Below are 12,739 nucleotides of genomic sequence, written 5' to 3'. Positions count from 1 at the left end.
GTGCTCACTGGTCATTTATGGGAAAAACCTTGGCATAGTGGGTGAAAGGGTCTGTCACCACCAGAACATTTCCCTGTTTGCTTGAATTGGGTTCTAGGCACTAGAAGTCAATGCACACCAACTCCCTGAGTCCTTAACTTTGCATGTGGCTCACAGGGGCAGCTCTGGAGCCTGGGGGGCAATGTCTTTCTCTGGATGCAGTATATGCAGGAATGGTAGTAATTCTCTACTTTGGTGTGGGAGTCTTCCTGGTCAACTTCGAAGTCTAATTCAAATACCTGTATAAGGAGGAAGAAGGGGGATTTATTTGGGCTAAACACACAACAAGGGTACAACAATGAAAAAAACTATGAAAAAAATGTCTCAACATAAGACAGAACTGTGTGTGTGAAAGATTTTTACATAGGTAGGTAACAAGGTGTGAGACAGCAGGACCAATGTGTGTGAAAATGTGATTGATTTTCACACAGGTAGGTAACAGAAAGAGCGAGTCAGCAGAAGACAAAGTTATACGTGATGTCCATTTTTTTAGTTGAAATTTTTGTACATAGTTGTTACAAGTAAAAAGTACAGAAAGAAAAGAACAGGTATATTACAAACCAGTTTTCCAACACTGTTATAACACAAAGGTTAACAAAACAAAATAACATATAGTGGTACATTAAAAGAGACATATGGAATTTTTTTATTTTCAAGAATCATACTTGACTAGGTGGATGAAGCATCTGTCCAGTCTCACCCCCACAGCTCTAAGACTGAGAATCAAACGATCTGGAGTGCTAAGCTGTGGAGAGGGTGGGAGCAAATGGCTCAGTCTCTCAGCGGCTCACTGAGAGGCTGAGCCAGGTGCCGGGCCAGTGTTCTGGGCGGATCCCAACCATATTATCGCTATTTCCATAGCCTGGACTTTGTGACATCAGCCGACAGTGGGTTACAGCCCGCTGTCTGCTGAAAACAGGTCACAGGAGTGCAGAATGAACTGTACTCCTGTGATCCACACAGAAGCTTTGGCTATACTTCTCCTTTAAGAAAGGCAAACAGCAAGCTATCGGGGAGAAAGGAGTACAATAGTCTTGGCTCTTCCAAATCATAACTAGTGAGGCTGAGGAATCTGCCAGGTCAGCACGGTGTTACTGCTGTTGCAGGGTTATATGGTGAGAATATTGTTCACCTACATGGGGCTCCATTCACAAAGTTGTTTCTACTGCTTTAAGAAACACTGTAAAATACTGCATAGTGTTTTTCAAAAGGTCAGTTCCACTCGGAGAACAGGGTCATCAGGTTCACCACTACCTGGGTATCATTCTTCTTTTATCCAGGGGACTGGAAAAATTGCTGCCATACCAACAGGTCCTCATATAGACCCCCCAGAGATATGACTGAGTTATCAGCTTTCAAAAAAAAGAAAAAAAAAAGAGAAAGGGGAAGAAAAAACAACTTTTTGCAACCCAATAGTTAACGTGCCTGTGGGGGCTCTACTATTTCCTCTGTTTTGCTTCCATCAGAGAAAGGCCGTGACAGTCAGGAAGAGAATTCTGGAGGACAGATACCTCTACTTCTTGGACTACTTCTCAGTGTCTTAGCCTTCTGGGCGCAATGTTGTCATGCATACTGATGATTCCTTGGGTGCATGGGCAGTGTGGTAGTTTCAATCAAAACGGAGGTAACAGGATCTCGCACAGATATTAACAGTATGTATAGCCCCTTCCCCAAGGCACCCCCCCATGTTGAGGGCCGGCCCGGTACGGCCCGGTACGGCTCAGGAGGGGGGGGCGCTCGCTCGTCCCCACCCCCTTTCCTGGCTGGTCGGGTAGCGTGCTCGGATAAGGGTCTGGTATGGATCTGGGGGGGCCCCCACGCCGTTTTTTTTCGGCGTAGGGGGTTCCCCTTAAAATCCATACCAGACCTAAGGGCCTGGTATGCTCTCGGAGGGGGAACCCATGCCAAATTTTTTTTCATAAATTTGGCGTGGTGTTCCCTCTTGAGAGCTGATAATTCTGTCAGAGTCGCCTTCGTATAGACGGAGATTCGACTCTGAGGCGACCTCCATTGAAATCAATGGGAACCGTTCGCCTACAAGTCTGATTGAAGTAGTACAGGAACCTTTTCTGAAGTCGGAGCAACTTCAGTAGTGTGCATTAAGACGGCTCTCATTCACTTACATTGATTTTTAAATGTTGTCCGACCTGAGGCGACTAGGGGCGACCTGAAGTCGGATCTGAGTTGCCCCTGTGTGAACGGACCCTCACCCTATACTCTTTTGAGGTTGCAGATGTCAGCTATGTCGGCAATAACAAGGTTTAAATATGCCGAAGGTCCATTAGTTTGCAAAAATATTGAAGACAGTCATGAGGATTCCTCAACCGCGAAAGAGAATCTTTCCCAGTAAAGTCTATCAATGTTGCTGGTGTTTATATCAGTTCAACTGTTCAACAGAGCAGTTCTGTTTAAGACATTGCTTACTAACCAGTATCTAGAGCAAAACTTCAAACAGAAGGCTCTTTGAGTTTTAATCTCTTAAGCCCCATACACACTATCATTTTCTGCTGTTTTTTTCATTCAGATTTACCAAAACCATGTAGTGCAAGGGCCTGTCTGATTGCATACAAATTGAAACTCCTGAGGTTTGACCTCATATTATATGGTTTTGGTAAATCTGAAGGAAAAAAATCAGCAGAAAATCTGATAGTGTGTATGGGGCTTTAGAGCTTCAGGAAAGCATATTGCTTGCGTTACAGAAGGAGTAGTGTTGCATCCATTGCGTAGATCATCTTATATCAGAGGTAGAGACAGCCCTGCATCTAACAATCATCTGTCCATTGCCTTCCTTTCCAGACGTTCACGCAAGAAAATCACACAAATTGGTCCTTCCCAAAACTTGAAAGAGGTTTCTATCTACAATTGCTCTTTTCAGATCATATGATAAGTCTTTCATTGTTCCAGCTGGAATTCATCAGGCAAGAGAGGTTACCTCCAGGACTCTAACAGGCTTGGATGTGCAGATGGGCGATGGGTGTGAGCCTCCTTTAGTGGCAGGATGCATACCTTTCCAGAGTGGTTGCAGCCTCATAGGCAGCCCAGTTGATGGCTATGGAATCAATCTACAGGAAAGTGTCATGGTCTTCCCAGCATAGCTTTTTAACCTTTACTGAGTAGATCTGGGTGCCTTGTCATCAGTGGGCTCCGGAGGAATGACTGTTCAGTCTTCTGTCCCATTCTAATTTAAAAAATTGGTTTGTCAAGTAGAACCCACCCTGTCAGATAGTTATGTATGACTAGTATGTTGCCATGTTGGCGTCAGGAAAGTGGAAAATTGGATCAAATACTTACTGTAATTTTTCTTTCCTAACGCCAATCCATGGCCGCATACAGACCCACCTTTGTGCATTTCGGTATCTAGCTAATTACGAAGAATGGGGCGGAGTCTAACTACGCTTTTATTTATGCTATTCATTGGTCCTGAGGGAGAGGAAGAAAGGCGGAGCCTATCACTAATATGCTATGAAAATAAATTACGGTAAGATACAATTTTCTGTTTTTTTTTGTTTTTTTTAAATTTTGGATAACAACAATAAAACCTGACAGGTGTTCTATGAAAAATATGTGTTTGGACACCTAAATAGTGCACACAATCTGCTTTAGTGAATAGAGCCCACTGTCACATATAGAGTAAGAAAAATGTTTAAGAAGATGAGTTTGGTGTCCGGGTGTGGGAAAGGGAATAGAGGATAAGCAGCAAAAGAAAAGAAGAAAAGAGGAGGGGAACATGTGGTGGAAAGTTAAATGGGGTCTTCGGTAGGAGTACTTCATCAGGGCTAAATTTGTTCGGGAGGATTATGCTCCAAGATCCAAACCTGAAAAGCTGATGATAGCCTGAACATAGACCAGGTCCATGTCTTTTTTGAACTGCTCTTCCCTGTCTTTTTCCTGGGACAACAGGTGTTCTAGGTCCCTGATAGATTTTAGTTCTGTAGTCCATTTCGCTTGGGAAGTTATGCTTGTAGTTTTCCAGTGGCAGGATATGACCATCTTGGCTGCGGCAAGGAAATGTCTTAGGACATGTGTCCACTTTTTGTATGCCCTATTAACATTCAGGGTTAACCTTCTCATATCTTCTAAAAACTATTTTAAAAAAGGGCCATACCTGAATCAAATAATTCTTAATTTGAAAAAATGAATACTTTATCTAAAGAAGAACACGGGCAGTAAATTCTAATTCTAAAGTGTTTTCTGATGACCACAGTCATGCATGGAAAATCTATACAGGAATTCATCACTTCAAATGAACTCAAATTATTTAAAGGAAGAAAACGTACAAAAAAAAACTGTTTCTATATTTGCAACATTACACATGGATCTTGATAGTGGACTTGTATTTTCTTTGTATTTTTCTTTTAATGTACTATGGCACTGTTCAGACACTCAATATCCCTCATGACATTTATTCCTATAATTACATTAATAATCTTTTGAATTTCCTTTGGGGTAATGAGCATTGGGATATATGCGTCAGCCTGACTAATTGGCTCAACCTTTAGCAGAGGGCTTTAGGGGCCACAGAATGGATTAAGAAGAGTGGCTCTTGTTTGGTGGATTGATGTCACCTGTATTTATTTTCATGCTTGTTATCTTTATTTGTGTAACTTATTGATATACTCTAAAATAGCTAATGACTCTATGAGCGCGTAATGTGCAGCTCTTGTCAGACCACTGAATGCAATGTGTTTAGTACACAGAGTCTTCATTTACTGTATATCAGAGAAGAACAAAGAACTAAGAAAGTGACAATCTACTTCAATTGATCTGTACAGAGCAAGGCTGCTTTAAGATATAAATAGGCTTGGGGCAATGATAACATTAGAGCTCCCTTTTTTATTAACCGATAGGGAATTATTATTATTTTTTTCAAGAGAGTAACACATCAATATGTTTAACGTGTATGTTTGGCATGTTAAAGCGGTTCTTCGGTCTGTTTGAAAAAAAGTCAGCAGCTACAGACTTTTAAAAAAAAACTCACTCACCCGGTCCATGGATCCAGCACCATCCTCACCTAAACCGGTTCTTCACCTGTATTTGGGCCCTCGGAATGTTTACTGTGGGCAGCTGGCTGTGATTCTTTGTGGTTTCACAGCCAGCTGCCCACTGCACATGCGCATGCCACGCTGTGCTTTGTCAATGGTCCTGCAGCCTTCTGGGACCTGGGACATTTCCCAAAAGGTTGCGTGCAGAGTGAGGGGAGGATCCCCCCTAGCAATTCGATCAGAAGTGTGGAGCGGGTACCTGTTAAAACCAGGTACCCTCTCAAAAAAGTTCCAAAAATAGAAGAGAAGGGGTGAAGGAGAGCATAAAGCGGAACTTCCCCTTTAGGGTGAAGTTCTGCTTTAACTATACCACTGTAATAATTTTTCTTTAAAAATGCAAATACTATTAATCCTGCCAGAAAGCCAATCCTGTGTCCCTCTGCATTCTACAGTGTCAACTCTAGCACTGTTATCATTTACAGTGCCTTGCGAAAGTATTCGGCCCCCTTGAACTTTTCAACCTTTTGCCACATTTCAGGCTTCAAACATAAAGATATAAAAAAATTTATTTTTTGTGAAGAATCACCAACAAGTGGGACACAATTGTGAAGTGGAACGAAATCTATTGGATTTTTGAAACTTTTTTAACTAATAAAAAAATGAAAAGTGGGACGTGCAAAATTATTTGGCCCCCTTGCGTTAATACTTTGTAGAGCCACCTTTTGCTGAGATTACAGCTGCAAGTCGCTTGGGGTATGTCTCTATCAATTTTGCACATCAAGAGACTGAAATTCTTGCCCATTCTTCCTTGCAAAACAGCTCGAGCTCAGTGAGGTTGGATGGAGAGCATTTGTGAACAGCAGTTTTCAGCTCTTTCCACAGATTCTCGATTGGATTCAGGTCTGGACTTTGACTTGGCCATTCTAACACCTGGATACGTTTATTTGTGAACCATTCCTTTGTAGATTTTGCTGTATGTTTGGGATCATTGTCTTGTTGGAAAATAAATCTCCGTCCCAGTTTCAGGTCTTTTGCAGACTCCAACAGGTTTTCATCCAGAATGGTCCTGTATTTGGCTGCATCCATCTTCCCCTCAATTTTAACCATCTTCCCTGTCCCTGCTGAAGAAAAGCAGGCCCAAACCATGATGCTGCCACCACCATGTTTGACAGTGGGGATGGTGTGTTGAGGGTGATGAGCTGTGTTGCTTTTACGCCAAACATATCGTTTTGCATTGTGGGCAAAAAGTTTGATTTTGGTTTCATCTGACCAGAGCACCTTCTTCCACATGTTTGGTGTGTCTCCCAGGTGGCTTGTGGCAAACTTTAGATGAGACTTTTTATGGATATCTTTGAGAAATGGCTTTCTTCTTGCCACTCTTCCATAAAGGCCAGATTTGTGCAGTGTACGACTGATTGTTGTCCTATGGACAGACTCTCCCACCTCAGCTGTAGTTCTCTGCAGTTCATCCAGAGTGAGCATGGGCCTCTTGGCTGCATCTCTGATCAGTCTTCTCCTTGTCTGAGCTGAAAGTTTAGAGGGACGGCCAGGTCTTGGTAGATTTGCAGTGGTCTGATACTCCTTCCATTTCAAAATGATCCCTTGCACAGTGCTCCTTGGGATGTTTAAAGCTTGGGAAATCTTTTTGTATCCAAATCCGGCTTTAAACTTCTCCACAACAGTATTACGGACCTGCCTGGTGTGTTCCTTGGTCTTCATGATGCTCTCTGTGCTTTCAACAGAACCCTGAGACTATCACAGAGCAAGTGCATTTATACAGAGACTTGATTACACACAGGTGGATTCTATTTATCACCATCAGTCATTTAGGACAACATTGGATCATTCAGAGATCCTCGCTGAACTTCTGGAGTGAGTTTGCTGCACTGAAAGTAAAGGGGCCGAATAATTTTGCACACACCACTTTTCAGTTTTTTATTAGTTAAAAAAGTTTAAAATATCCAATAGATTTCATTCCACTTCACAATTGTGTCCCACTTGTTGGTGATTCTTCACAAAAAATTAAAATTTTATATCTTTATGTTTGAAGCCTGAAATGTGGCAAAAGGTTGAAAAGTTCAAGGGGGCCGAATACTTTCGCAAGGCACTGTATATGTTTGAGCTAAATAACATCTCCCTTTGATGTTAAGGAAAGATGAGAAGGGGAGATGCTCTGCTGCAGTTCTAACACATTTTCTGGCCTACGGCGACCATGCTGTTCCACCATAGATACAGTACATAGAGCAATGAAGACAATCAAAGTTCCAACATACGTAATAGGCATTCCACTGTGAATAAAGTGGCTGTGCAACAATTCTTCTGTACTCAGTGCAACACTTCGTGCCCTCCTGTTGTACCGAACGCACTAGAGCTTTTTGACCTCTTATTAAAGGTCTACAATGCTTTGCATATAGGTGTTCTCTGCCACTTGAACTCCTGTAGATACACTCCTCTGGGGGTCTCCCAGGATGCGTGCCTGTAACGGAGAGAAGAAGACCAGAGGCAGCCTCCAATAGCATGATACCATATTTATTAAATATCATTTCTTCTTCCTTCTCTTCTTGTAAACATTTTTAAGGATTTTATTTTGAGTCAGAAGTTAATTTATTTATATATAGAAGGAAGGTGATTTCCCCTTTAATAAGAATAGGAAAGTATACAAATATATTTTAAAGGATACAATTTTAAAGGATATAATCTTAAGGATAAACATGTAAATGTATACACAAATTTTAACACATTTTATAGAGCTTGGAGTTGAAGTGTTCCTTTATAATGTAACAGTACACTATGGTATATACCGTACTAGTATCCTGAGATGTAGAGAGTTGGTTAAGAAAAAAAACTATTGTAGCGAGATCCCCCTTGTAAGATTAAATTTATATCTGAGGACTGCTTTGAAAAAATTGCATAATATAAATAAATAGGAGACCCCCTTTAAGCTAGGTGTAGGGGCCCTTTAATAACACCGATGAGGAATTTGTACACTGCGAGGGATTAGTGCATTGCTATATATGCCCATAGAGATATAGTATAGAGGCATTTATTGATGTGCAGATATTGTAGGTCAGTAAAGGGTTACATAACATGAGTGTACTTAAGGAATGGAATCGCCAGCATGACGATGTCAGAGTGATGAAACACGTTGGGAAGGGCTTGTTGCATTTTTGGTAAAAAAAAATCACAATAAGCATTTATTGATTGGTTTGCGCAAATGTTATAGTGTCTACAAAATAGGGGATAGTTTTATGGCATTTTTATTGATATATATATTTTTTTCTACTAGTAATGGCGGCGATCAGTGATTTTTATCATGACAGCGACATTATGGCAGACACATCAGACAATTTCGACACATTTTTGGGACCATTGGCATTTATACAGTGATCAGTGCTAAAAAATTGCATTGATTACTGTAAAAATGTCCCAGGCAGTGAATGGGGGTTAAGTGTGTCCTAGGGAGTGATTCTAACTATGGGGGGGAGGGGCTCTGTGTGACACGTCACTGATCAGTGATCCCGATTACAGGGAGAGCTGATCAGTGACAGTGTCTCTAGGCAGAATGAGGAGATGTTTGTTTACATTAGCATCTCCCCGCTCTTCCTCACCGTAAGAGGATCGCAGATATACCCGTGAGGCGCATTTTGCCTCACGCAGATATACTGCAGCAGAAGAGCACGTACAGGCAGATTAACGTACCTGTACATTGCCCTTCTGCCGCAGTATATCTGCGTGAGGCGATCAGGAAGCGGTTAATAGAATGCAGATGGTTTATGGAAATAACACACTCAATGCAGTTCATGCAATGCAAGCATTTCTTTTTGGAAGTGTATTTTAACTGCTTTTAAATAGAGTTGAGATAAATACCCCTCAGTTCATGTCATGAAAACAAATTGTGTCTGTGTTTTCTTTTTGACACTTTTTTGTTGAATACTCATACTCCCCATACTCATTTACATGAGGGGGGGGGGGCAGGATCTGAGGGCCCCCTTGTTAAAGGGGGCTTCCAGATTTCGATAAGCCCCCTGCCCGCAGACCCCACAACCACAGCCCAGGATTGTGGGAAAGAGGCCCTTGTTCCCATCAACATGGGGATAAGGTGCTTTGGCCCCCCCTCCCGGCCCCAAAGCACTGCCCTCCCCATGCTGAGGGCATGTGGCCTTGTATGGTACAGAAGAATTGTACCCACTAGGTACCCACTCCTCCCCCCCAAAAAAATATGTCAGGGGGTTAGGACTCCTTAAAGCGGAAGTTCCACTTTTGGGTGGAACTCCGCTTTGAGGGGCACTTTATTTATAGATGATATAATAATTGGAGTCATTTAGTTTTTACCAAACACCTAGCACTATTATTTAGGACACAGTATTGCACAATTGTATGACAATCAAATTAGCACTTATTAGGATAGCACGTAACACTTTAATTTAGCAATGCACCATTGTGCCACGCCAAAATTCTTTGTTTTCATTCTGGAATATTACCTTCTAGGGGAGTAGTCAGGGTGCAGGCAACTACAGTATATACAGTATACTCCATTACTAACTTTCTCTTATTTATTTATAGTATAATTTTCTTAGCGTTGACTTTTTTTAGATGTTTTTATTTGCAAGCTTAATAAGTAAATTTTAAGAATTTTACACTATGTGGTCCATTTGTCTTTCCCTGTTTTCCTGAGTATTGCTGGAGGTGAAAGGAAGGTGATACTTGATGTGGAGACACATAAACATCGCCAGCGCGAGTGGAATAGTCTATCTAGAGGATCCTATATTAACCAGCCTGCTTGACCTTTCTTTAACCAGAGGGTCATTTACTTGTGGTAAGTGTACATCTGATCTTTTATGATGGTGATTTTTCCAAGAAGTGATAGTGATGACTTCCTGATCACTTTCCTGTTTGAACAAGGTCGTAGGTAATTTTTTTTCCAGAGAGGGGTTCAGGCTTTGGTACCCAGAGGACAATAATTAGTGTGGCTTCCATGCTGTGACAAATTGTGTGTGCCACAAATGAACTATTACCTTAACTAATAGATGTGCTTGCTATCAGAGCTGGGTAAACTGTATGTAGAATCAGCTACAAACAGGATACAGCACTGTGTTCTAGCAGCAGGATGGGGGCTTCATGCCCTGCTCTCAGAACAAAATTCAGTTGGGTTGAGCCATTCACAGGACACCTTGTATTTTATCAATGGATACAAAGCTTCCTCTGATTAGCTGAGGTGGAGATTGTGACACTATCCACACACCTTAGTGGAAGTTTTATATTCGTTGATAAAATACAAGATGTCCTGTGAATGGCTGAGCGCTCAATGCAACTCAATTTTGTTCTGGGAGCAGGGGGGGGGGGGGGGGGGGGTTCTCCATCCTGCTGCTGGAACACAGTATCATACCTCCCAACTTTAGAACTTGACAATGAGGGAGACCAAAGGAGGTGAGTGACCTGAGGCGTGTGCAAAACAATGGGCGTGATCAAACTATCTGAAGTAAGAATGGCTTTAGATCGGCCCTTAAGCAGAGAGGACAGGGGTCACAGCTGGAATGAGAGAGAGGACAGGGATCACCGTTGGAAGGAGAGAGACGACAGTGATCTTTGCTGGAAGCAAAGAGGACAGGGTCACCACTGAAAGGAGAGAGGACAGAGGTCACTGCCGGCAGGAAAGAGGACAGGGTCACTGCTGGAGGGAGTGATGACAGGGGTCACCACTGGCAGGAAAGAGGACAGGAGTCACAGCTGGAAGGATAGAAGACTAGGGTCACAGCTGGAACGATAGAAGACTGGGGTCACAGCTGGAAGCATGGCAGACAGGGGCACCGCTGGAAGCAGAGAGGATGGGGGTCAGCCCTGGAAGGAGAGAGAGAGGACAGGGATCTTTGCTGGAAGCAGAGAGGACAGGAGTAACCACTGGAAGGAAAGAGGACAGGGATCAGTGCAGGAAGGAGAGATGACAGGAGTCACGGCAGGCAGGAGAGATGACAGGGGTCACGGCAGGCAGGAGAGAGGACAGGGGTCACGGCAGGCAGGAGAGAGGACAGGGGTCACGGCAGGCAGGAGAGAGGACAGGGGTCACGGCAGGCAGGAGAGAGGACAGGGGTCACGGCAGGCAGGAGAGAGGACAGGGGTCACGGCAGGCAGGAGAGAGGACAGGGGTCACGGCAGGCAGGAGAGAGGACAGGGGCCACAGCTGGAAGGATAGAAGACAGGGGTCACCGATAACAGGGCAGAACACAGGGGTCACTGCTGGAAGGAGAAAGGACAGGGGTCACCGGTCACCGCTGGAAGGATAGAAGACAGGGTCCCCACTGGAATGAGAGAGGACAGGGGTTACCAATAGAAGGACAGAGGACGGGGTCACCGCTGGAAGCAGAGCTGGCTGTAGTCACCAGCTACACACAGTACAGTGCATGAAGCTGTGTGAGAAAGAAGATTGCCACTTTCTTGTTCTTTTCTCCCTCAGCTGCTTGCAGTTCAGGTCAGCTTCTCCCCACATCAGAGTAGCTGCTCCATCCAACGGCATCTGTACTGAAAGAAAGCCCGCGTGAATCGGGATGAATCGGGATGAACTTAAAATTGCAATGATGGACACTTTACCAATTGGCTGGGGAGGCAGTGCAGCCTGTAAGCTACACGCTGCAGCGCCTCCTGCTGCCTCTTCAGCCAATGGGTAACTTAAACTGCCTCAGTCTTTCCCTCATGACATCCCCCTGCGGTATCCCGAGTCTCTGCCTGCATGCACAGTGAGCTTACAAGTGATGCAAAGTAGCAACTTTTTGAGCATTTCTTCACTGGAAAAAATAATTAAAGAGGAGCTCCAGTCTCCCAAAAAAAAGAAATACTGTAGCTGCTGACTTTTAATAGAAGAAAACTTACCTGTCCAGGGATCCAGTAATGCTGGTATCTGAGCAATTCTTCAATCGGCTTCAGGTGCAGGCGCCGGCATTGTAAAGAAGGGAAACTGGCAGTAAAGCCTTGCAGCATTCAGCTGCGCTTTGTGAACGGCCCCACAGTCTTTTAGGACCTGTGTGTGCCTTAGAAGGTTGCGGGGGGAAGGAAAAGGGGCCAAATATGCTCGTAGATCACCGCGGCGATCTGAGCCGGAGGTGGGAGCGGGTACCTCTCAAAACCAAGTACCTGCTCCCCCCAAAAAGTGCCAAATGTGGCAGTGGAGGGGGGATGGTGCAAACAAGTGGAGCTTCCCCTTTTGGATGGACCTCTGCTTTAACAATGAATGGCAGCACAAGTGCAACATGTATTTTACGCTCTGCATAAGTGTGAATGCAGCCTAAATGCTGTAATACAATTTCTTTACAAGTAGATAGGGAGAGTCCATTTTTTTTTCTTAGTGGGCCAGTTTCATTACAAATCTCCATTTAAAAGCATACCAACTGTATACAAAAACAAAAAATATATATTTTTAAATAGGACTGCATGAATGCAACAATCTAGGAGAATGTATTATGGAAACATAAATATAGTTGAAATCTGACCCAGAGCTCTAAGGCAGAGTGCTCACAAACTCCATCTACTCCACAAACAGCTTATAGTCCAGTGAAAAAAAGGCACCAAAGTTCTCTTGGAAATAGCTTAGGCTGCTTTCAGACTACTTTCAGACTACTCAATTGAAAAAAAGACGTGAAAAATGCTTATGTGTTTTGGCAGTGTTTTCGGGTGCGTTTCCAGTGAACGCCTATAACCAAGTGTGCGCCTGTAAAATTTAGACATGT

This window comes from Lithobates pipiens, unplaced genomic scaffold (assembly GCF_037356315.1).
Source record: "Lithobates pipiens isolate NorthernLeopardFrog02 unplaced genomic scaffold, aLitPip1_a1.2 Scaffold_16, whole genome shotgun sequence".
In the NCBI taxonomy this organism is placed as follows: Eukaryota; Metazoa; Chordata; class Amphibia; order Anura; family Ranidae; genus Lithobates; species Lithobates pipiens.
The sequence above is the reverse complement of the archived record's forward strand: the minus strand, read 5'-3'. Positions refer to the sequence as shown.